The 21,361-nt window shown below is 42.4% G+C and overlaps 9 non-coding genes across 9 annotated transcripts; 1 reads left to right on the top strand and 8 right to left on the bottom strand.

The window, feature by feature from the left end:
- Positions 1-2,216: 2,216 nt before the first annotated feature.
- On the bottom strand, positions 2,217-2,289 carry trnak-uuu (transfer RNA lysine (anticodon UUU)). The gene has a single exon. It is a non-coding gene; the product is annotated as a tRNA-Lys (tRNA).
- Positions 2,290-7,491: 5,202 nt separating this feature from the next.
- On the bottom strand, positions 7,492-7,564 carry trnav-uac (transfer RNA valine (anticodon UAC)). Its single transcript has one exon. It is a non-coding gene; the product is annotated as a tRNA-Val (tRNA).
- Positions 7,565-7,746: 182 nt separating this feature from the next.
- Positions 7,747-7,819, bottom strand: trnav-uac (transfer RNA valine (anticodon UAC)). The gene has a single exon. It is a non-coding gene; the product is annotated as a tRNA-Val (tRNA).
- Positions 7,820-8,058: 239 nt separating this feature from the next.
- On the bottom strand, positions 8,059-8,131 carry trnav-uac (transfer RNA valine (anticodon UAC)). Its single transcript has one exon. It is a non-coding gene; the product is annotated as a tRNA-Val (tRNA).
- Positions 8,132-8,981: 850 nt separating this feature from the next.
- Positions 8,982-9,069, bottom strand: trnay-gua (transfer RNA tyrosine (anticodon GUA)). Its single transcript is given in 2 exon segments — positions 8,982-9,017; positions 9,033-9,069. It is a non-coding gene; the product is annotated as a tRNA-Tyr (tRNA).
- A 166-nt stretch (positions 9,070-9,235) lies between these two features.
- trnag-ucc (transfer RNA glycine (anticodon UCC)) lies at positions 9,236-9,307 on the top strand. Its single transcript has one exon. It is a non-coding gene; the product is annotated as a tRNA-Gly (tRNA).
- Positions 9,308-10,560: 1,253 nt separating this feature from the next.
- Positions 10,561-10,673, bottom strand: LOC116683538 (U5 spliceosomal RNA). Its single transcript, XR_004330569.1, has one exon. It is a non-coding gene; the product is annotated as a U5 spliceosomal RNA (small nuclear RNA).
- Positions 10,674-12,622: 1,949 nt separating this feature from the next.
- On the bottom strand, positions 12,623-12,838 carry LOC116683536 (small nucleolar RNA U3). Its single transcript, XR_004330567.1, has one exon. It is a non-coding gene; the product is annotated as a small nucleolar RNA U3 (small nucleolar RNA).
- Positions 12,839-18,621: 5,783 nt separating this feature from the next.
- Positions 18,622-18,693, bottom strand: trnaw-cca (transfer RNA tryptophan (anticodon CCA)). The gene has a single exon. It is a non-coding gene; the product is annotated as a tRNA-Trp (tRNA).
- Positions 18,694-21,361: the final 2,668 nt, after the last annotated feature.

The raw sequence follows: 21,361 nt of genomic DNA, 5'->3' as shown, positions 1-21,361 counted from the left end.
AAAAAAGACTACTGCTACTACGACGACGACAACAAAGATGATGACCAAGGCCAAATGGACGTTGAAGTTCAAGACAAAGAAGGAGAACAAGTGAATGAAGAAGAAGAAGTAGAGGAAGAAGAAGACAAAGACAAAAAAGTATAAGTAGGAGAAGACGACGAAGAAGAAGAAGAAGAAGAAGAAGAAGAAGAAGAAGATGGTAGTGAAGACGAGGGGCAAGAGGAGGATGAGGAAACATTTGTGTCAAAAGATGGCAAAGTCAAATGGTCCTCGAAAACGTGTCATCCCAGTGTCCCTAGACCTCATTGCCATGCCACCGAAAAAGACAAACCCGACCAAGAAGAGGACACAACAGACGCTGCTGTTTGTGGCTGCCACAAATCTCGAGGGTCAAAGGAGATGCGCCACAGCCGGAAAGTGGAAAGAGATGGACGTCACGGACCTGCGAGCCTACCTCGGGCTGCTGCTCCTCGCGGGCGTGTACCGGTCCCGCAACGAGGCCTTGGAGAGCCTGTGGCACGAGAGCGGCAGGGCCATTTTCCGTGCCACGATGCCAATCAAGCAGTTCCACGCGTACTCTAGACTGTTGCGATTCGACGACCGTGAGTCAAGAGCTGTCCGCCAAGCCTTGGACAAACTGGCGGCCGTACGAGAGGTGTGTGACGGTGGACGAGCAGCTGGTGCCCTTTAGAGGTGTTGTATTTGTTGCTTTGTTGTTGTTTTCGGGTTTTTTTTGTACCATTGCCGTACAATTGTCTTAGTGTGTGTGTGTGTGTGTGTGTGTGTGTTAAATTTTTTCTTCCATCTCTTTCCATCATGTTCCATCTTCTTGTTTGGACACGCCACTTTCACACACCCGAGAGGAATCTGGTCGCCCGCGTGGTGCTGGACGTGACCTAGGGCCTGAGGGGCCTGCGTAACGTGACGTGCGACAACTTTTTCACCTCCTACGTGCTGGTCCAGCGGCTGCTGGTCCAGCGGCTGCTCGTTGAGCGGCTGCTCGTTGAGCGGCGCCTCACCGCGGTGGGCACGATGGGCAAAAACAAGCCTGAGCTGCCGGGGGCGTTGCTCGCCACAAAGGGCCGTGCGGTCTTCTCGTCCAAGTTTGCCTTCACGCCCGTCCCCACTCTGGTGTCCTACGTGCCCAAGAGGCACAGGAACGTGGTGCTGCTGAGCACGCTGCACACGGGGATGCGCGCGTTGGCGCCGGCAGGCAAGCCAAACCTGACATCATCCTCCACTACAACCACACCAAGGGATGCGTGGACAACCTGGACAAGCTCGTGGACACATACAGCTGTCGCAGGAAGATGGTGCGCTGGACCCTCGCCGTGTTCCACAACATCCTCGACGTGTCCGCCTACAACGCCTTTGTGCTGTGGCGAGAGCTCAGGCCCGAGTGGATGCGCGGCAAGCTCAACGAGAGGAGGGTGTTCCTCGAGCAGTTGGGAAGGGCGTTTGTGAATCCGCTCATCGAGAGACGGCGGCGTCTGCCTCGCACGGAGGCGTCCGCCGCACTTGTCAAAGCCGTCATCAAACCGAGGAGGTCCTGTGGTGGTGGCGGCTGTAGTGGCGGCAGCGGCGGCGGCACAGTCACAAGGGGCCTAGAGGAGGACGGGGATTCTGAACCGGACACACCGAGGGTGCAAAGCAAAAGGAAGCAGTGTCAGCTCTGTCCAGAGGGAAAGGACTGCAAATCACACATTGTGTGCGGTGGCTGCAAGAGATACATCTGCGGGAGCTTTACGCGGGCCTACTACTGTGCAGACTGTGTTTGTCCTTAGCCTCTTGGCCCGCGTGGACAAAGCCCCGAACAAACCTTGAACCTTTTGGATAAACACACACACACACACACACCCCTGGGTCCCAGGTACCCGCATGGCGAGGCTTAGGCATCAAGGGTAGGAGAAAGATGACATCGAAGGATGAGGGCGCCACGGCATTGGTGGAACTTACGTATAATGGCATGATAAATAAGACAGGGGGTCTCCGAGACCCGAAGGATGAGGCCACGATGGCATTTGACATGGAATGAAAGCGGAGTCTGGGGAGCCCGAAGCGGAACAGCAGGCTGGTACAAAAGGTCCCAGAAGCTAAACATGTCCCTGTGACACAAAGGCCAATACAAGGGTTAAATGACACAACAATGTCTGAAAGTGTTCAGGCATGCCAAAGTGTACAACTCATCATGGCAGCAAGCAGAATGTGCAACTCTACGCCTGAACAGGGACTTGAACCCTGGACCCTCAGATTAAAAGTCTGATGCTCTACCGACTGAGCTACCAAGGCTTCTAAACTGAGTGCCTATGGAAAAAAAAATCTCCTGAACTACAGATTGAAGTGCAATTAAGTGAAGACCATTAAGCTGTTGCCATGATCACGGTCTTCTGGACAGCAGGAGGGTAGACCATAATTTACACAATGCCTGAGAACACCAATTGTTATTGCACAAACTGGTTGAAAATTGGCTAAATTGGCCAAAAAACGGTTAAAAAGCTCAAAGTCACAACTCATCAGGGCCACTAGCAGACTGTGAAAATCCAGCAAACCTGCATGACAGATGACAATAGCGAGAACTTCACATATATCTCACAGTCAAGCTGTTGCCTTACCAGGGACTTGAGCTGTGGTATTCTTTTTCGCTCAAAACGTTGATAACCTAATGCAATTTTATGACTACAGACAAATAAACTTTGGTACAATAAAACAACTCTCCCTCTGGTTCCGCTTCTATTCTCTTAGTGTCCTCATGCGGAAGCACAATACGTAAATCAAGCAAAAGCCCTCGTGAGAGGAAACATCCACCAGATGACTTGCCATCCAAACAGGGAGATGAGTACAGAGATTTGGATGCTAGCAAGATGGATGTAGGTTGCCCATTGTTCATTTAGACGTACCACCAACATTGAAAACAGAGGTCTGTGGAAAAAACAATCTCCTGAACTACAAATTGAGGTGCAAGTAAATGAAGAAGATTAAGCTGTTGCCATGGAAGGACAAATCCACCAGATGACTTGCCATCAAAGCATAGAGATCAGTACTTTATACATATCCCACAATAAAGCTGTCGCCTTACCAAATACTTGAGTTGTGGTATTCGTTTTTACTCAAAACATTGATAATCTAATTCAAACAACACAGCTTCAGACAAGTAAAATTTACTACTGTTTGGGTGCAAAAAAATAACTCTCCCTCTTGTTCCGTTTCTATACTCTTAGCCCTCGTGACAGGAAAAATGCACCAGATGACCTTCTATCCAAGCAGGGAGATGAGTACAGAGATTTGGGTGCTAGCAAGATGGATGTAGGTTGCCCATTGTTCATTTAGACTTACCAGCAACATTGTTATGATACAAACCTGCTTGAAAAGCAGCCACAATTCTTTTTAAAGACTTATGCATGGAACAAAAAAGATATGGCAGTGTCTGAAGTGTTCAGGCATGACAAATGTACAACTCATCTAGCAGAATGTGCAACTCTACGCTTGAACAGGGACTTGAACCCTGGACCCTCAGATTAAAAGTCTGATGCTCTACCGACTGAGCTACCCAGGCTTCCAAAACAAAGGGTGGTGGAAAAAACAACCTCCGGAACTACAAATTAAAGTGCACTTAAATGAAGACCATTAAGCTGTTGCCATGATCACGGTCTCCTGGACAGCAGGAGGGTAGACCACGATTTACACATTGCCTGAGAACACCAATTGTTATTGCACAAACTGGTTGAAATTGGCTAAATTGACCAAAACGGTTAAAAAGCTCAAAGTCACAACTCATCATGGCCACTAGCAGACTGTGAACATCCTGCAAACCTGCATGACAGATGACGATAGCGAGCACTTCATACATATCACACAATCAAGCTGTTGCCTTACCAGGGACTTGAGCTGTGGTATTCTTTTTCGCTGAAAACGTTGATAACCTAATGCAATTTGTGGACAAATTAACTTTATTGCTGGTGAGTACAATAAAACAACTCTCCCTCTTGATGGGAAAAATCCACCAGATGACTTGCCATCCAAGCAGGGAGATCAGAACAGAGATTTGGGTGCCATCAAGATGGATGGAGGTTGCCCATTGTTCATTTAGAGATAGCACCCGCATTGTTATGATGCAAACCTGCATGAAAAACAGCCACATTTCTTTTTAAAGACTTGTGCATGTTACTTAAATGATACAGTGTCTGAAAGTGTTAAGGATTGCCAAAGTGTACAATTTATCATGGCATCAAGCAAAATGCGCAACTGTACGCCTGAACAGGGACTTGAACCCTGGACCCTCAGATTAAAAGTCTGATGCTCTACCGACTGAGCTACCCATGCGTCTAAAAAGAGGGCTGTGGGAAAAAGAAGTGCCGTTATTGCTTCCTAAACCCAACCGTCCCATTGTTGTCCTGCGTGTCATGGTTAACACAAATATGCCCGTTTCGTACAAGGGCTAATCCCGAATATTAGTAAAGGAAAGTTGCATTAGCCGGGAATTGGACCCGGGTCTCCCGCGCGGCACTCGGGAATTCTTTAGCTATAGCGCCCTAAACTGATTCCCATTCATTTCCTATGGTACTGCTAAACCACTACGGATGTAATATATCCTTGGCCGCTAGAGGGCGCACTCGCCTGCTGTGGTTACTAACACTTGAGTGGATGTGTTTGCATTTACAGTATGTGTGTCATGTTGCTTCCCCTGCTTAGGTTAAATTCAAATGAGTAACTACTAAATATTAATCCTTTAAAAAATGCACACAATGCATGTGTATGAATGAACATATTCTTTATATATTGTTATAAGAAAGTCTGTTTCACTATATAAGACTGAGATAAGCAGGTGAAGTAAAAGATGGGTGTCTTTACTTACTTACTAACACAAGTTTTTGTATTTTGCCGAAAATATAAATGACTGAACATACTTTTTCTGTTGTAGCACCATCAACTAAACTGAAGAGCTCACAAGAAGACGATAAATGCACTGTTTTGCTTCATCCATTCAAAGCTTTGTCGTAAGTCAAGTCAAGTTTATTTCATCCATACAAGTGGAAATTACAGTGCTCACACTCGCCATCATACCCATAAAAACTAGAGAATAAATACAATACCACAAATACACTATACAATATTACACATAAATACAATAAAAAAAATAAGATAACAAAACTTATAAAAATATGCGTTTAAAGTGCTTGTTGTGCTGTCTAATAGCCTGAGGAATAAAAGAGAGAGCATACCGTTTAGTTTGTGTTTTGCTTCATCCATTTAAAGCTTTGTCATACTCCCTATGCTTTTGTCCGTTATAAACTAATAATTGATTTTTGTTGTTGTCCTTCCCTTTTTGAAACCCAAGTCCTGCCAGCTGTAAAGAGACCTGTGCCCCTTCCTCATGAGCTGAGGTTTCTGATGCCAACAACAGCAGGTCCTCTGCCAACAAAGACGACTGTAACAGTTCCAGGTGTGTATTATTAAAACCATATTTGCATCTTTAAAAAATATCCATCTGTTGTGTCCATCGTAACTGTTGTAAATCCTTTAAAATGTTTAAAATTGTTGTATATCCGATACTGTTCCACAGTTTTAAGACAAGCCGACATTTAGGTGTACAGTCTACTAAGAAAACTGTAATATAAGTAGTTATTAGCCATGAGTAAGTCAAGTAGAACCGTGTTATTTTATATTTTAGTTTTGTTTGGCTTTAGTATTTTTTGTGATCATACACTACCTTAAATTGTATAATTTAAGGTATTTACTTGACTTAAGATAAAAAAATCTAATAAATACCTATTTATTTATCTTTAATAATGCATCACAGACATAGCCCCAACTGGGATTCAAACCTACGTCCAGATAATAATTATTAAATGTTCAGGAAAAAAACTCGGCTGGTTCAGCACCTCAGACAGCACTAATAATGCTGCAACTTCATTGGCTGTCAGCGAATGCCACCTATACGCGACAGGCCCAGCTCTGGCAGGCGAGAATTCTACCACTGAACCACCAATGCTTGATGCGGTATAAGTTCCACCACTGAAAAAAATCAGTCTGCATGGCCACATTATAGATAGCTAGATAGATAGATAGATATTTATTGATCCCAAAAATATGGGAAATTACAGTGTTACAGCAGCACACAAAATATACATACATACAATATACATGAAATAATAATAATAATAATAATAATAACAAAATATAAGAATAAAATATAAGAACAAGTATTTAAATATATACAAGATGGGGAAAAAAAACAAAATCTGCAACTGTTTAAGTTTATTAAAATGTAAATGAACCAATCGTGCCGGTTGCCCTTATTGCAATATTGTGGTGTCTCAGAGTCTCATCTAGCACCCAGGGATGACGCGTTGAAGAGTTTTATTGCCTGTGGTAGGAATGATTTCCTGTAGCGGTCCGTGCTGCATTTAAACTGTCGGAGCCTCTTTGAGAAGGAGCTCCTCTGTAGGACCAGTGGGGGGTGGAGAGGGTGGTCAGGGCTATCCATGATAGATAACAGTTTGATCAGTGACCTCCTCTCCACCACAGCTTCAAAAGTGTCCTGTTTGCAGCCGATCACGGAGCCAGCCTTCCTGATCAGTTTGTTCAGTCTGTTTGTGTCGCTGGCTCCGATGCTGCTGCCCCCCCCAGCAGATGGCGGAGGAGAACAGGGCGCTGGCCACAACAGACCGGTAGAAGATCTCCAACATCCTGCTGCACACGTTGAAGGATCTCAGCTTCCTCGGGAAATAGAGTCTGCTCATCCCCTTCTTGTAAACAGCAGTGCTGTTGGTCTTCCAGTTCAGCCTGCTGTCGATGTTGACACCCAGGTATCTGTACTCCTCCACCATGTCCACGTCACTTCCCAGTATGCAAAGGGGCTGCGGAGCCGTTCCCTTCCTCCTGAAGTCGATCACCATCTCTCTGGTCTTATCCACGTTCAGAAGCAGGTGATTCTTACCAGACCACTCCACAAATTCATCCACCAGTGCCCTGTACTCTCCCTCCTGTCCATCCCTTATACACCCAACAACTGCAGAGTCATCAGAAAACTTCTGTAGATGACATGACTCTGAAATCTGTGGTGTATAAGGTGAACAGAAAAGGAGACAGCACAGTCCCCTGTGGGGCCCCCGTGCCACTCACCATCTACTCAACATCAGATGGAACACGGTCCAGACCGACAAACTGTGGTCTGTCTGTCAGGTTGTCAGTGATCCAGGAGACTGTGGACGCACCGACACCCATCACCCGCAGCTTCTCACCTAGTAGCACAGTAAATGGGTCAGTAAAACAGTAATATTTTTCATTCATGTGTACACTGCCAAGAATGAGAGACAAAACATATTTGAAGAACCTTAAAGAAAGTCAATTTTCCATTCATTTTTACAATTCTATGTATAACTATGCCCTAATTGACTGAGAAAAGAAGGCATTGCTGTGTTTTTTTTTCAATTGTTGTTCAACCCTTTTCAAACTGTAACAGGACATAGTTCTCACTTCAAACCATAAGCCTGATTCCACTAGGGATTGAACCCAGGACCTTCTGCATGTAAAGCAGATGTGATAACTACTACACTATGTAACCTCTGACGTACTGCCATCTTTAACATAATCAGAACAATACAGTAAAAATAATGGCTTGAGGTGAGGTTCTGAAAAGACATGGGCTTATATTTTATTATTTGCATTGAATTCTTTCTAAAGACTTTTTAAATGACAATTGCCAGGTGGTACCAAATACATAGTTCTTACTTTAAAGCATACGTCTGGTTCCACTGGGGATTGAACACAGGACCTTCTGCGTGTAAAGCAGACGTGATAACTACTACACTATGGAACCTCTGTAATACTGTTATCTTTAACATGATCAGAACCATACTGTAAATAAAATGGATGGAGGTCAGGTTCTAAGAAGTGAAACCAATGCAAGAGCACTGAAGAAGTCTTTCAGATAGACAATATGTCTTTGGAGCATTTTTTTTTTGATTGCCGAGTATAGTTCACTCCAATTTTTAAGACTTTTCCAGGGACGCCTGCCAGGTGATAACAGGACATAGTTCTTACTTTAAACCTTAAATTTGGTTCCACTGGGGATTGAACCCAGGACCTTCTGCGTGTAAAGCAGATGTGATAACTACTACACTATGGAACCTCTATGATACGCTTTTTCTTTACATAACCTGCATATAAATGTGACCTGAACCATAGACTGTAGAATTAGCTGTACTGTAGCTCCGGTTCTGAAAAGTGAAAACAATGCAACGGTGAACGAAGTGAAGTGAGGTTTCTTTTCAGCACTGTAGCCAGGCTGACGGATGGTCACAGCTCTATTGAGCCAAGTATTATCATAGCTCTTAGTAGTAACGACTTTATGAGATTCGTCAATGATAAAATTACAACTATTAGGAGCAAAATTCACCAAGACCTGCCTTTAACTGGCACTGACTTATCTCTAAAGTCAGGAACCTTAGAAACATCAGTAAAACCAGATATGTGTTTAGACTGCTTTGCTTCACTTGATCTTTATCAATTTAATTCAATTATTTCTTCATCTAAACCATCAACCTGCCTCTTAGATCCCATCCCGACTAGGCTACTTAAAGAAGTTTGACCATTAGTCAACACTTCTTTACTAGATATAACCAATCAGTCTTTATTAACAGGCTATGTACCACAGCACTTTAAGGTAGCTGTAATTAAACCTCTTCTGAAAAAGCCCAACCTTGATCCAGATGTTTTAGCCAACTATAGACCTATATCCAACCTTCCATTTCTTTTTAAGATTCTTGAGAAAGCAGTCGCCAAACAGCTGTGCGACTTTCACAACTTTTGCCTAGTTCTCTATTCTGTCGGGGCTTAACTCTGTCTCCCCCACCTCTTCTTGTTTTTTCTTGTTCTGTCTTGGCAAGAAGTATTATGCTTTTCGGTTGTCTGTCCATCTCTACATCAGAATCAGAAATACTTTATTGATCTGTGAAGGGAAACTCTTAAAGAAGGACTGCTCCTTCAAGCCGGATTTGAACCAGCGACCTAAGGATTTCAGATTCATGACCCTACAGTCCTCCGCTCTACCAACTGAGCTATCGAAGGGAGATAACATACAGGAACACACTTCCCATTCTTGTTGATGTGATGACACAGGACCCCTTGGGGGGACTTTCTGAATCATCAGGGACTGTAGCTCAGTGATAGAGCGCACTTCCAGTCTCAATGCCCAGATGTATTACAAGATTTGAAGTGAACATTGGATTGCCCAGCGATGGTGGTATAGTGGTGAGCATAGCTGCCTTCCAAGCAGTTGACCTGGGTTCGATTCCCAGCCATCGCATTAGCTTTCTGTGAGTGATGTTACCTGCTTTATTTGACAAGAAGTCAGCAGAAAGGTTACTTGCCCAACCTGGTTTGATAAAACATTAGATCTCTTTGGGCTGCACGATTATGGACAAAGTTATAATCACGATTAGTTTGATCAATATGGAGATTATCACAATTATTTGTTGATTTTCTACTTCAAAGTGCCGGAAAGGAAGCTTTCACCAATCGAAAAAAAACCTTCGCAAAGAAAAAGCCAATACTTTATTAAAAAATGCCAGTACTTTATTAAAAAATGTTATCACACTTTGTCATTTTTCTCTGGCATTGTTGATTATTAGAATATTGTAACCAGCATTAAGTGAGTAGGTTTAGGTCTGTGTGAATATGGGCCGAGCATCTACCTGGGCTGAATTTGAGAACATCTTCTTTTGCATTTTCTCTGTAAAGAGCCATTACTCCTCCATGTAGGGCGTCAGAATTTGGGTTTCTTGAAAATGGTTCTTTGAATACAGGTAAACTAGAATGCTAAAACAGGATTTTGAAGAAAAGAAGAAAAATGTTTGAGGGGCAAAATGAAAAGCACTCAAGATCTGATATAAATAGAGAAAAATAAGCAATGTTCTAATCAGTGGTTGAAAGAAGCCAAATGTAAAAAAAAAAAAAAAAAAGAGGGTGCATCAACAGTTAACTCCAGAGAAGACAAAAAACAAAGAAAGGACATATGAACAATGTCACTAACGCATTTTCTCTCCATCCAAGTCCTAAAGATGGCGAATAGCTGCTCATCCCACCACCACCCTACCCTCCTCCGCCATCCAGGCCGAAGGGAGAAACACCGTCCGTGTCTCTCCCAGAAGCAAGCGCCAGGAGCGGACAAGATCCCACACAGCCCCCACCTCGCTGCAAGCTCTCTCTCTCTACAAGCAGCCACGGCCCCCCCCACCTACATCTGACATTAAGATCAGAGAGGTATGATCCCATCCAGAACCGTGCCATAGCTGCAGTTTTAGGATTTCTGGATGGGGCCGTGGCTGCTGTTATGTGTATAGCTATAAATCTGCTCCTTAAAAACAATAACAGGTCCGGCACTCCTTTCCCTCCTTTCTCCTTTGGCTTCTTCATCACTCTTCTTTGTACTCGTTCCCACTTAGACCTTTACAGGAAATAAAAGATGGCTTGTTCCGGGTCTAAAATCCCTTTTCTGGGTGGGATAAAAACAGAGCTGATGAGTAAAAGCAAAGGTAAGCAAAAGCAAGTACAAAAAGCTGGGCCAAACAGCAAAACCCACCAAAATAGTTTCAACTCATCAGCGTTCCCCTCCAAGGAAGTCTTTAGTAAAAGGCAAAAGTCTCGTGCATTATGAACAGAAACCAGAGTGAGTACAGCCGTCTGATCGAGAGCAGCAGAAAACCCTAGTGGACCCAGTCCAAACCATCACGGTAAGCCTCACTGGGTGTCCAAACTAAAATGATAAGAGGCAACTTGTAGACTCCTTACTGATGTTATATCTGTACTCACAATGCCCTGTTTGTCAGGTCTATTTCCCATCTGGCAGGGACATTTCTGGATTCAGGTGGACATTGTTGACAGATACATTGGTGGATCTTTATTCCCACCATAGGATTTGGCCTGTATTGCACATTGTCTTCACATCCCGCGCAATTTATTGCCATTGTCAAGCACATGACAGATTTTTTTCCAAGCTCTCGTGTGTTTTTTCATTGTGTGACATCAAATTAAAATCTTATTTTTACAAGTGCAAATTTAAACATTTAGTTCAGATTATTTTGTTCTGCAAGCTCTCACCTTTTGCCCCATATTTCCCTTCATATGAGTCAGAGCCAGCAGCACTAAGGAAGAGCAGCCTCTCCTACGGCGAGTAGTGGCGACCCACGGGGAAACTTTGGTTTCCCAGTCAGTTCCAGTAGTACAGGTGAGAAAGTGGTGGATAAAACGATTACTGTGGGCCGGCGTTGTTGGTACGTGAGTGGAAATACATCCAACATGCTAACGCATATCCAACGCCATCACCCAGACATGACAATTACTGGAACGAGACAAAAAACTATCCAACGTCTCCTCCCTACAGTGGTTAACCAGCCTTTAGATCCAAATACAAATAGGGCCAAAAAATCACTGAATCAATCAGGATTTCCACATCACCTTCAATGCCCCGTATCCACTCGTAGAGTAACCTGGCTTCAAGTATTTGCTGTATGTACTCAAACCTCGTTACAACATGCCATCCCGTCCACCGGGACTTCAGTGTACCGTTCCACCCCTTTAGTCACCACCACTCGCCGTAGGAGAGGCTGCTCTTCCTTAGTGCTGCTGGCTCTGACTCATATGAAGGGAAATATGGGGCAAAAGGTGAGAGCTTGCAGAACAAAAAATCTGAACTAAATGTTTATATTTGCACTTGTAAAAATAAGATTTTAATTTGGGAAGTGTTCTTTCCTTTGGTATGATCTGTTGGTTTGGCAACGCCACTGAAGCACAAAAAAAGTACATTAGAAAAATAATAATAACTTCCAGCAAACTTTCGGGTATTCCATTTCCAAGTATGGAAAGTTTATACAAAAACAGGATACGGAGAAAGGCAAATAGCATTGTGGGCAACCAGAAGCACCCCCTTTCCTCCTCATTTGAACTGCTGCCCTCAGGACGACGATACTGTGCTCCTTTGTTTAAAAAAAACAGATCCAAGCTCTCCTTTGTTCCACAGGCCATTAAACTCCTTAATAATGAAGGTCCCGTCCAATGATATATATATTTTGTGTATCTATTTTATTCTCTTCTTTCTCCCAGCTGGTCTGGAACTCTACCCCCCCCCTTCATATTATTCTGGTTTATGGTACGAGTGGTGGTGTACATATGTTTTGTTTTTGTTTTTCCTCCTTGCCTTATCTGTGTTAATGTTGAATACCATGTGATGTGATCTGCAACCTAATTTCCTATGGGGACAAAAACATGAACTAACTAACTTTAATACATGTCAATCAAGCTGAGCCTGTAAAGGCCACACAGTCTGATTAGTCAAGAGGAAACACCTGTGGGAGTGGAACATGGATGTGTACAGATGGGCTTTCAAACAATGCACCTTTTTTACATGTCAAGTAGAAAAAGCAAAGGTAAAAATAAAAATGAATTATGGCTTAACTCAGTTTACATTTTTAAACCGGACATAAGGCATCACAAAGTCAAGAAAGTAGGTGTTAACCCGTTAAAGTAACCTTGTCCACCATGGACAAAACATACTTCAAGACTGACTATAATTTCGCATGGTTTATTACCTTCATACAATTACGTTTTTCACATGTCTGCTACTACCACTCTGATCATATTCCCTTCTTCAATACTCCATAAAGAAGCAAAGAACAATCATCAATGACAGAAAGCATATGAAGTGAATCATTACTCACTGTCAGTCTCACGCTCGGAAAAGAATATCACAACTCATCATCGTGGTCAGCGAGACCAAACACTTTAGAAACACATTCCTCAAGTCAGAAACTCTAGAAATGATCCCTGAAAGTATAGTCTTGGTTAGACTGGGGGGGGAAACTGCATCTCATTCACTGCAGAGTGATTGTCACTCAGGGTTCAGAGGGACAGACGCTAATCGTTACGTGCTCCAGATGACTCTGAGGTGAGAAAATCTATTTAGATCTTTAAAGCCCATGTTGCAGGTTAACCACCACTGTTGATTATTGGGTACAAAAAGCACTCAAGATTTTGTATCATCTCCAAATATTGTTAAAGGGGTGATAATGCAAAACCGATTTTACCTTGTCATAGGTGAATAACGACAGTTCAGTGGGTAAATAGGACATACATAAAAGCTTTAAATCCCATTAACATGCCTTTCCTCTGAAAATCCCACATTTTGAAACTGCCGCTGAAAACGGGCGAATCCCAACAAAGCCAAAAGGTGACGTCAGGATCTCAGAACCATCAGCTTTGTCACGCCCATGGACGTATAAGGAGAACGGTCCAGCCCCAACATTTACACACAGGCCACTGACCTGAGACCAGCTCCTAATGTTGCTGGCGTTAGGTCGATTAGATGTCCGACTGAGAACGCTGCTCCTGTACTCTGACGGGATTTACTAAGAAGAAAGTTTGAAATATTTCCCAGGACATTGACAATGAACCCGGGTTGTAAATGCAGAGTTCCAGTCTGTACAGGGAACGGAGACACTTCTCATAGCTAGTTCCCAAGGAAGCAAACACTCGACGGACATGGCTGCTGTTTATAAGGAGATCCCTGTGAACTTTTCCCCCAAAGACAGTTTTCAAAACTTCGGACAATTAAAGCAGGATTTGCTGAGCTGCTGCTGCTGTTCCGACTGTCTGGTCATCCCAACATCAAGCTGTAAGTATGATTTCGTCGCTAACAGTAACATTAGCAATGCTAACGTAGCCTGTAGCTAGCATAGGCTGAATGTGTGTTGATAACTGTAATGGCAAAGGGGCTAACGTTTCATTTTCCTAACTGTTCCATTCAAATAAATACCCCGTGTTGTCATGTAGCTCCATCTATAGTTCACCGTGCATGTTGGTCCACTTTGGCAGGTTAATTTTTATTGTATTTCAGCAAGAAAGCTAACTGCAGCTGAGTAGAATCCTGATAGTTTGGTTGCGAGCTAGCTAGCGTTAAGCTGTAACGTTACTCAGCTAGCTAGCTAGCTAAATCATCCCGTTAGCTTCGGCAACAGAACTAGAAACGTTATCATTTCATATGATATTGAGTCAATCTCGTGAAAACGGTGTGTATATAGACTGCAATGTATTGATTTGCAGTTTTTTTTTATTTCAGAGCACAGAAGAAAGTCAAGACACGAAAGATGCGGCTTGCTAAACAGATGCTCAGAGTGTGTCATCTCGGGGACACAACTGTCTCATAAGACATCTAGACCTCATGTAACCAGGTTTACTTAGTTAGCAAAATAAATAAACTGGTTAAAAGGAAATTAATCAATAAATATGTTAACATATGGTTAAACGTTTATTGAGAACCTTTGTAATATTTATTCCATGGTATGTCATTTCATGAGTTATTTTGTATTAAAAAGCATGTGGACTTTTATTTTGAATATGTGGACTTTTATTTTGAAAAGGGCACGTTGTTACGTAACCCAGGTGACTATCACTCACCAATCAGATTGTCAAAAAGTTTCTCTTGCTAGGACAGTTTGGTTTTTGCAGAGCGAGCCGCAGATGAAAAGCTGTGAGAGTAACGGAGAATAAGGTGGACAAAACCTGTACCTTTTGAAAGCCAATTTGGTTGACTTTTGTGAAAGATATCCCATGCAGGCACGGCGTCATGGGTGGGCCTGACGGGCCTAGGCCCACCCACTTTTCAACAGGCCCACCCACAAATTTTCATTAAAAAAAGAAGAATATAATAGGCTATATTTAATTATAAAGAATTATTAAAAAGTGTCAAATTATCTCATAATTTGTGCTAAATAGTCTAAATCTTAAGTAGTTTTTAACTTAATTAAAAAAAAAGTTGTTTGTCTATTAAGTGACATCGATCTGCGCAACATTTCCAACGCGCTAGACTGCCAGCTTAGCGAACTGAACACTCGATTCCACAGTGACACCTATGGCCTCATGGCATCTGCAGCAGTCCTGATGTCTCCTAGCCTTCATACAAATGACACCAGCTGGTCAATGAGGACGTTTTCCCAAATATCCGTGCTTTCCTAAAAGCTCTGATAACACTGCCGATGACATCCTGTACAGTTGAACGCGTCTTTTCCAGTGTCAATCGGATTAAAAAACCAAACAGGAGCACCATGCTTACGTCTCGCCTTATGTCTCTGTGTCTGTTGACATACGAGAGCTTACAGTAACTCTTGACTTCGATGATATCATCTACATTTTAAAGAGCAAACCCCGCCGACTACTGCTGTAGATTGTGTGTGTGTGTGTGTGCGAGGCGACCTAAAAACATGCGATGAATCCGTAGGCTACATGTTGAAAGTTAGTAACATAGCAGAGAGAGAAAAAGGGAATGAGTCGTTCCATGTTCGCTTCTTCTAGGCCTTTTTAGTGAGTTTAATTGTGTACCACGAGGGGATAAGAGTATGTGAAGGCTACTCTGTCTGTATTGAGATATATTAAAATAATCGATTCATAACCCGTTACAAATCTACAGGCGCATTTCTATTTCTATATCAGCTTGTTACTGTTCTTTTTCCCTCCTGGGCTCCCTTGTTATGGGCGCTGTGTCTGATGTTAATGTGATTTATTTCCTTTTGTTAAATATGGTTATAACATGAATCACACTAAAGTAACAGTTTGTCTCTTTCGGAAATAACTTGAGTTTTACACGACAGATGACGTCAATGAACCAGTTCTGTGCCCGAGTTATGAATGAAAACTGTCGGGAGGTGTTGTTGATCTGTAGTGCTGAAAACATAAAAACAATTAAACAGAATTGTGAAATATTTGGCCTCCTGTTATACGAGCAGAACTAAATTATGTTTTGGGGAAATAATAAATCCCCGACCACTGTTCCAGTCTTAGGTCTATGGAGCTTTGCGTAATAGCGCAGCCAGATATGGTGCGTAATGGAGATTCCAACGCGCTCCTCTCTGGGCAGAACCAAGGAGAGCGGTGGCGGATAGGGTCGTCCTATACAACCAAACGTTTGTACAATGTTTTTTTACAACATATTTAAAGAGCATCAAGCTATTGAAATCTCTATTATGTTAGCACATATAATATAACAGTATAGTAGTCATTTGTATTAGGTTAAACAGTGATTTGATATCATGTTTTAATTTAAGGCCCACCCAAAATTGGTCTGGCCCATCCAAAACTGAAATCCTGGCGCCGTGCCTGATCCCATGTACTCAATTTGTCCCTGGTGAAGACGATTAGTGCATTGGAAATCGGGACTTGGCTATTTTGAGTGGGTTGAAGAAATGTTCAACCGACGTCGACCGACATCGACTTGAGAGACACGAGGTTGAAACAAGATGGCGAGCCACCCAGTGATCTGCTGAACCGTTGTGAATACCTGAGTCACAGCGTCTCAATAGGACGTTGCTCACAATCTTCTGAACTGGTAGGATTCATCCAGTTTCTACGAATCCACACTTCTGACTAGTAGGATTTCCTTCAGCTTCTGCAAATTCTGCAGCGGACTCCAAACGAACTTTGAGTTACGGTTAACAAGTAAAAAGACGATAGGGGAGAGGCGAACTCCTTTTTTTTCTTATTTCTGTTGGTCCTAACCACCAATTTGTTCAGTCTTTTGCTGAATATTATGGTTTTGTAACTCCAAATTATTGTTTTTTCATTTTTCTTTTCCATGGGTATTACCACTTGTAAATGGGTACATTACTACATGCAAATACTCTAATTAAGAGGTGAAATTCACTGATGTGATTTAGATTAACTGAAGTTAACTAAACAAATCAAAACTCTAAACAGAACTAATTAGAGAACTAAAAAAAGGGAAAAGAAACCAAAAGGGATTAAAACCTAAAACCAAACTGAGGTTAAAACTGAAATTAGATTAATATAGAACTAATATTGAACTTGGTATAAACTCAAAAGGTGAAAACTAAATAACTTAACAAAAAGGGTGTTAAGTGGGATTGTATTTTGTGTAATTGTTGTCAATGGTTTTGTATGTATATGTGTATGTTAATATTCAAATAATAAGCCGGCAGTTAAAACTTATTTCCTGGTCTGTGGTTTCTACTTTTTCTTTCAACATGTTGTAATATTAACTCTTCTGCTCCAGTAGACGAATCTAGTAGAACAATTCTGGTCCATAGAGCATAGATCACTACAACTAGTAATTACCCAACAGAGGGGTTACATTATGTTAAATACAATTAAACATAAATGTCAAAATGACCTCTTCTCGGATACACCTACACTTTTAATTTGACATTTTCTTTCAACCTTAAATATTCTAGAAATATTTTCCAGGGTGATGTCCACTTCCTGGGTTTGTATGGTTCTGGCTCCACGCCAGAGGGTGGCTTTGTATCAGTCTTAATACAACTTAATACATATTTTCCATTATTTTAATTTTTACATAAAATACAAAACACATAACATTTACAGCATGTACAACAGAACATAAGAACTAAGGCATCAATACAAAAGCAGAAAAGGCCTTTCAAACAACACAACTATAACTTACTAATTGCAACAAATAATCATATACTTACATACACTAAAGTCTAACATACAACAGTTACTTTCATTACATGCAAATTGTGCAGCTCTTGATGGCCACAGCACTCCACCAATGTAAAGGTATAAAGTCCTTCTCCATGTCTTCTCCGAACTTCTCCCACACCCGCTGCTTTGGCTCTTCCACAGCAGAGGCTGAAGCCCTTTGGGCCCGTCGGTACCTTGCTGCTGCTAAACAAATGGCTTTCAACTGAATCTACCGTCCATTCTCTGCAGTTCATTGACAATTTTAACATTTTCCGGGACCGCAGACATCTTTTTAAAGCAGATGGACTTAGAATTCCAGTCAATTTTAACACGTAGCTCTGTAGTTTGTACATTAGGAGGTCTGTCAGTGGAGAGAGAAATGAAACCAATCGGTGGTGTCTACCCCGTGTTATCCTCCTGCTAGAGTTAGCACCCAACAGGCTTCAACAGGGCAAGTTTTAAACCTGTTTTTAGCCTCTTAACATGTTCAAAATGTCATTACCAGTGCCTAGCCATGTGCAGTTATTCCTTCCGAGTTAACACTGCTGTAGATGGGACAGAAAGGCGTGTTTCCACTAGTGTGGACTTCACCGGAAAACAGGAAATAACCAGAGGTATGTGCACTGGCTGAATTAACAGAACTTTTATGCATTTCTTTCACATCTACTGCAATGAAATTCATTGTGTTTACTCTGAAGGAATCACTGCACATGGGGGGGGGGGGGGGGGCACGTTTAATGAAATTATGGACATGTTTAAAGGCTGGTGGTAGTACAGTGTGTAAGTGTATCAACTTTCGTTTTGATTAATGCATACACACATCAACTTTCGTTTGATTAATGCACATACACATCAACCTTCTTTTAGATTAATGCACATCATCTTTCTTTTAAAAAATTAATGTAATATGTATACTACTTTTTGACACAATTTACACTCTTTGATAGTAATCACACACAAGTCTGAAAAACACACACATGCTCAGGACCTATTCATGCCTAAATGGAGAATGTCAGAGCTGGCCAGCACCCTGAGAGGTTGGGAGGGGGTGGGGTATAATGCCTGCTTAAGAACACCTGGTAGTGCCGAGACATTCTCGTTCCTACTGACTGAGCTACTGCCACCCTAAACATCTGACCCCGACTTGATTTGAACACGAAATCTTCTGATCTGGAGTCAGATGCGCTACCATTGCGCCATGAGGTCTACTGATTAATGTACGTACATCAACTTTCTTTGAGATTAATGCCTATACACATCATCACTCTGGAAGCCCCCTAGACATAACAATAGTATCAGGCTTTTCCAGATCATGCCCTGACATTAAAGTGTAGTCATGACGTCTCTTTTAAAGGCACAGTTTCTAGAAAACTGGCTGTGTGAATTAAGCGTTTTGTTACTTTCACAATATTTATATTGCACATCAGCCTGGTTTTGAATCAAAGAAAGACACAGACATCTCCATTTTTTTCAATATAGGACTTTCAAGGGATGTCTTCCGTTTTTCAAAACCTGAACCCTATTTTCTTACTTTGTTGTGTCTAAGTGACTGATAGATAACAATCTTTGACACTGGTGTAGTATTAAGCGAGATCGCTGCAGTCGGCAGCAACAAAACAAGCTACAATATGAGTTAAAGAGGAAAATGTCCAGCTTGTATATACTAGGGATGAGCGAGTACAGCGTTATCTGTATCTGTATCTGTTTACCACATGAAATATCTGTATCCGGATCCGTACTCGGACTGGGCGGGGCCTAACTCGAAAGTGGTTAGATTTAACCGGAAGTGGGTCGGTTTGTCTTAAAATGGGCGGGGCTTTAACCGGTATGTTATTTTAAGCATGCAAATTGTTATATTTATTGCTGATTAGAAAACTATTTACATGAGCTTCAGATCAATGGTGTTGTCATGGTAACAAACAACTATATACAGAACGTTTTGCAACAATGAATACAACACATGCGGTTGCAATTATGAAGTAAAATGTAATGAACAAGAGTTTTCATACTCAATATAACTTTCTTTTTGAACTTTAAATTTTTTTACGATCAGTGTGATTTTTTTGTTTTTGGTTCTTTTTTATTTTTTTTTTTCCACACCAGGTATGTGTGAAATGTGTGTGTGTGTGTGTGTGTGTGTGTGAGTCAGCTAACAGTTAAAAAAAAAGATTCTGATGGCAGAGACGCAACGGGAGTTGCATCTTCTTCCTGCTTCTGGCGAGAGCAGACGTGTTTTTCCTCCTCTCCCCTCTTTCCTGAGACATCGAATATGGAATTGATTAACTGGTCACTCAGCGCTATTGACAAGATTTTTTCATCTAAACATGCTTCTCCGGGTGAGCCGAATTGTCCCAGCGGGACGTTCCCTGCAGGCTACGCTCGCGATTCCTATTCCGGGAGTGGCAGGTGGTCTGCCTGGACGTTCTCACTGTGGAGGACGTTGAAGACATTTGGATAATTGGAATTCTGTTGGTGGGGCTCCTGATCATCGGCCTTGGGTCTCACTGACCTATCGAAAATTGGTAAGACAGCCGCCAGCAAATTCACCCACAAGCTGTCTGGGGAACTTAAAGAGTGCCTACACGGAGGAGTGGTTGAGGGGATGAAGGTTTTACATCTAAGGGCTAACCAGTCCAGTGAACTGTCTCGTAACATCTCAGACCGTGGAAGCGCAGAAGGGGACTGATAACAACAGGGCCCAGTCGGTGGAGTTGCTTCGTGTGACCACCGGACTGGCAGAGAAGTAGATGGACTGCAAAAATCACTACGTGATATGGATGCTCGCATGACGCTGAGGTCGGTGAAATGATTGATGGACATTGATTTGGATAAATTCTACCGAGTCACCCTAAATTGGACTGCAACTGATCAACTACCCCCCCCCCCGCCACCCTTCACCCGAGCAGGAAAACAACCAGCAGCTGGCCTTCTATCTCGTCCTGTGCTCTGGTTATCTCTTCAAGGTCACGCCGATGAACTGAGCTTTTAACAACACAGACAGTTGACGCGCACATTGCACACACAACTCACTATCTCACACACACACCATACACTCCCTCCCCCATCCCGCCCCACATCCATATGTCTGCCTCGTTTCTGTGTTTCTCGCACCCTCTATATGCCACCTCAAAAAATTCCTTCATGTGTCCACATGAACTGTGTGTTGTCTTGCATTATGTTATGTTGTTATGTCTTGTACTTTATCTTGCTACAATGCTGATTGATTCTGTTTCTGATGCATCTGAAGTGAAGTGTGCGCATGCGCTGAAAAGTGCGAGCTGCCTGTTGCAGTGCTCCGTCTTTGTCTTCTTACTACTGGTGCTACTGTGATACGAGTTTCCCTTCGGGGATCAATAAAGTATTTCTGATTCTGATTCTGATTAAACCAAGCAGCATGTCTGAAACCCACGTTCACCAGAATCTACTGGTTACTAAGTAAGGACTACAAACCCCACGTTCAACAGAAATCTACTGGTTACTATGTAAGGACTACAAACCCCACGTTCACCAGAAATCTACTGGTTACTATGTAAGGACTACAAACCCCACGTTCACCAGAAATCTACTGGTTACTATGTAAGGACTACAAACCCCACGTTCACCAGAAATCTACGGGTTACTATGTAAGGACTACAAACCCCACGTTCACCAGAAATCTACCGGTTACTATGTAAGGACTACAAAACCCACGTTCACCAGAAATCTACTGGTTACTATGTAAGGACTAAAACCCCATGTTCACCAGAAATCTACTGGTTACTATGTAAGGACTACAAACCAAAGTTAAAAACAAACCTGAAGCTGAAGAAACCCTAAACGTTAACGGAACAGATCCGCAGACCTGATTGACTGACGGAGCAGGAGAGAGAGAGAG

Source organism: Etheostoma spectabile, unplaced genomic scaffold (assembly GCF_008692095.1).
Source record: "Etheostoma spectabile isolate EspeVRDwgs_2016 unplaced genomic scaffold, UIUC_Espe_1.0 scaffold00019033, whole genome shotgun sequence".
NCBI lineage: Eukaryota > Metazoa > Chordata > Actinopteri > Perciformes > Percidae > Etheostoma > Etheostoma spectabile.
This window is presented reverse-complemented; position numbering and strand designations above follow the sequence as displayed.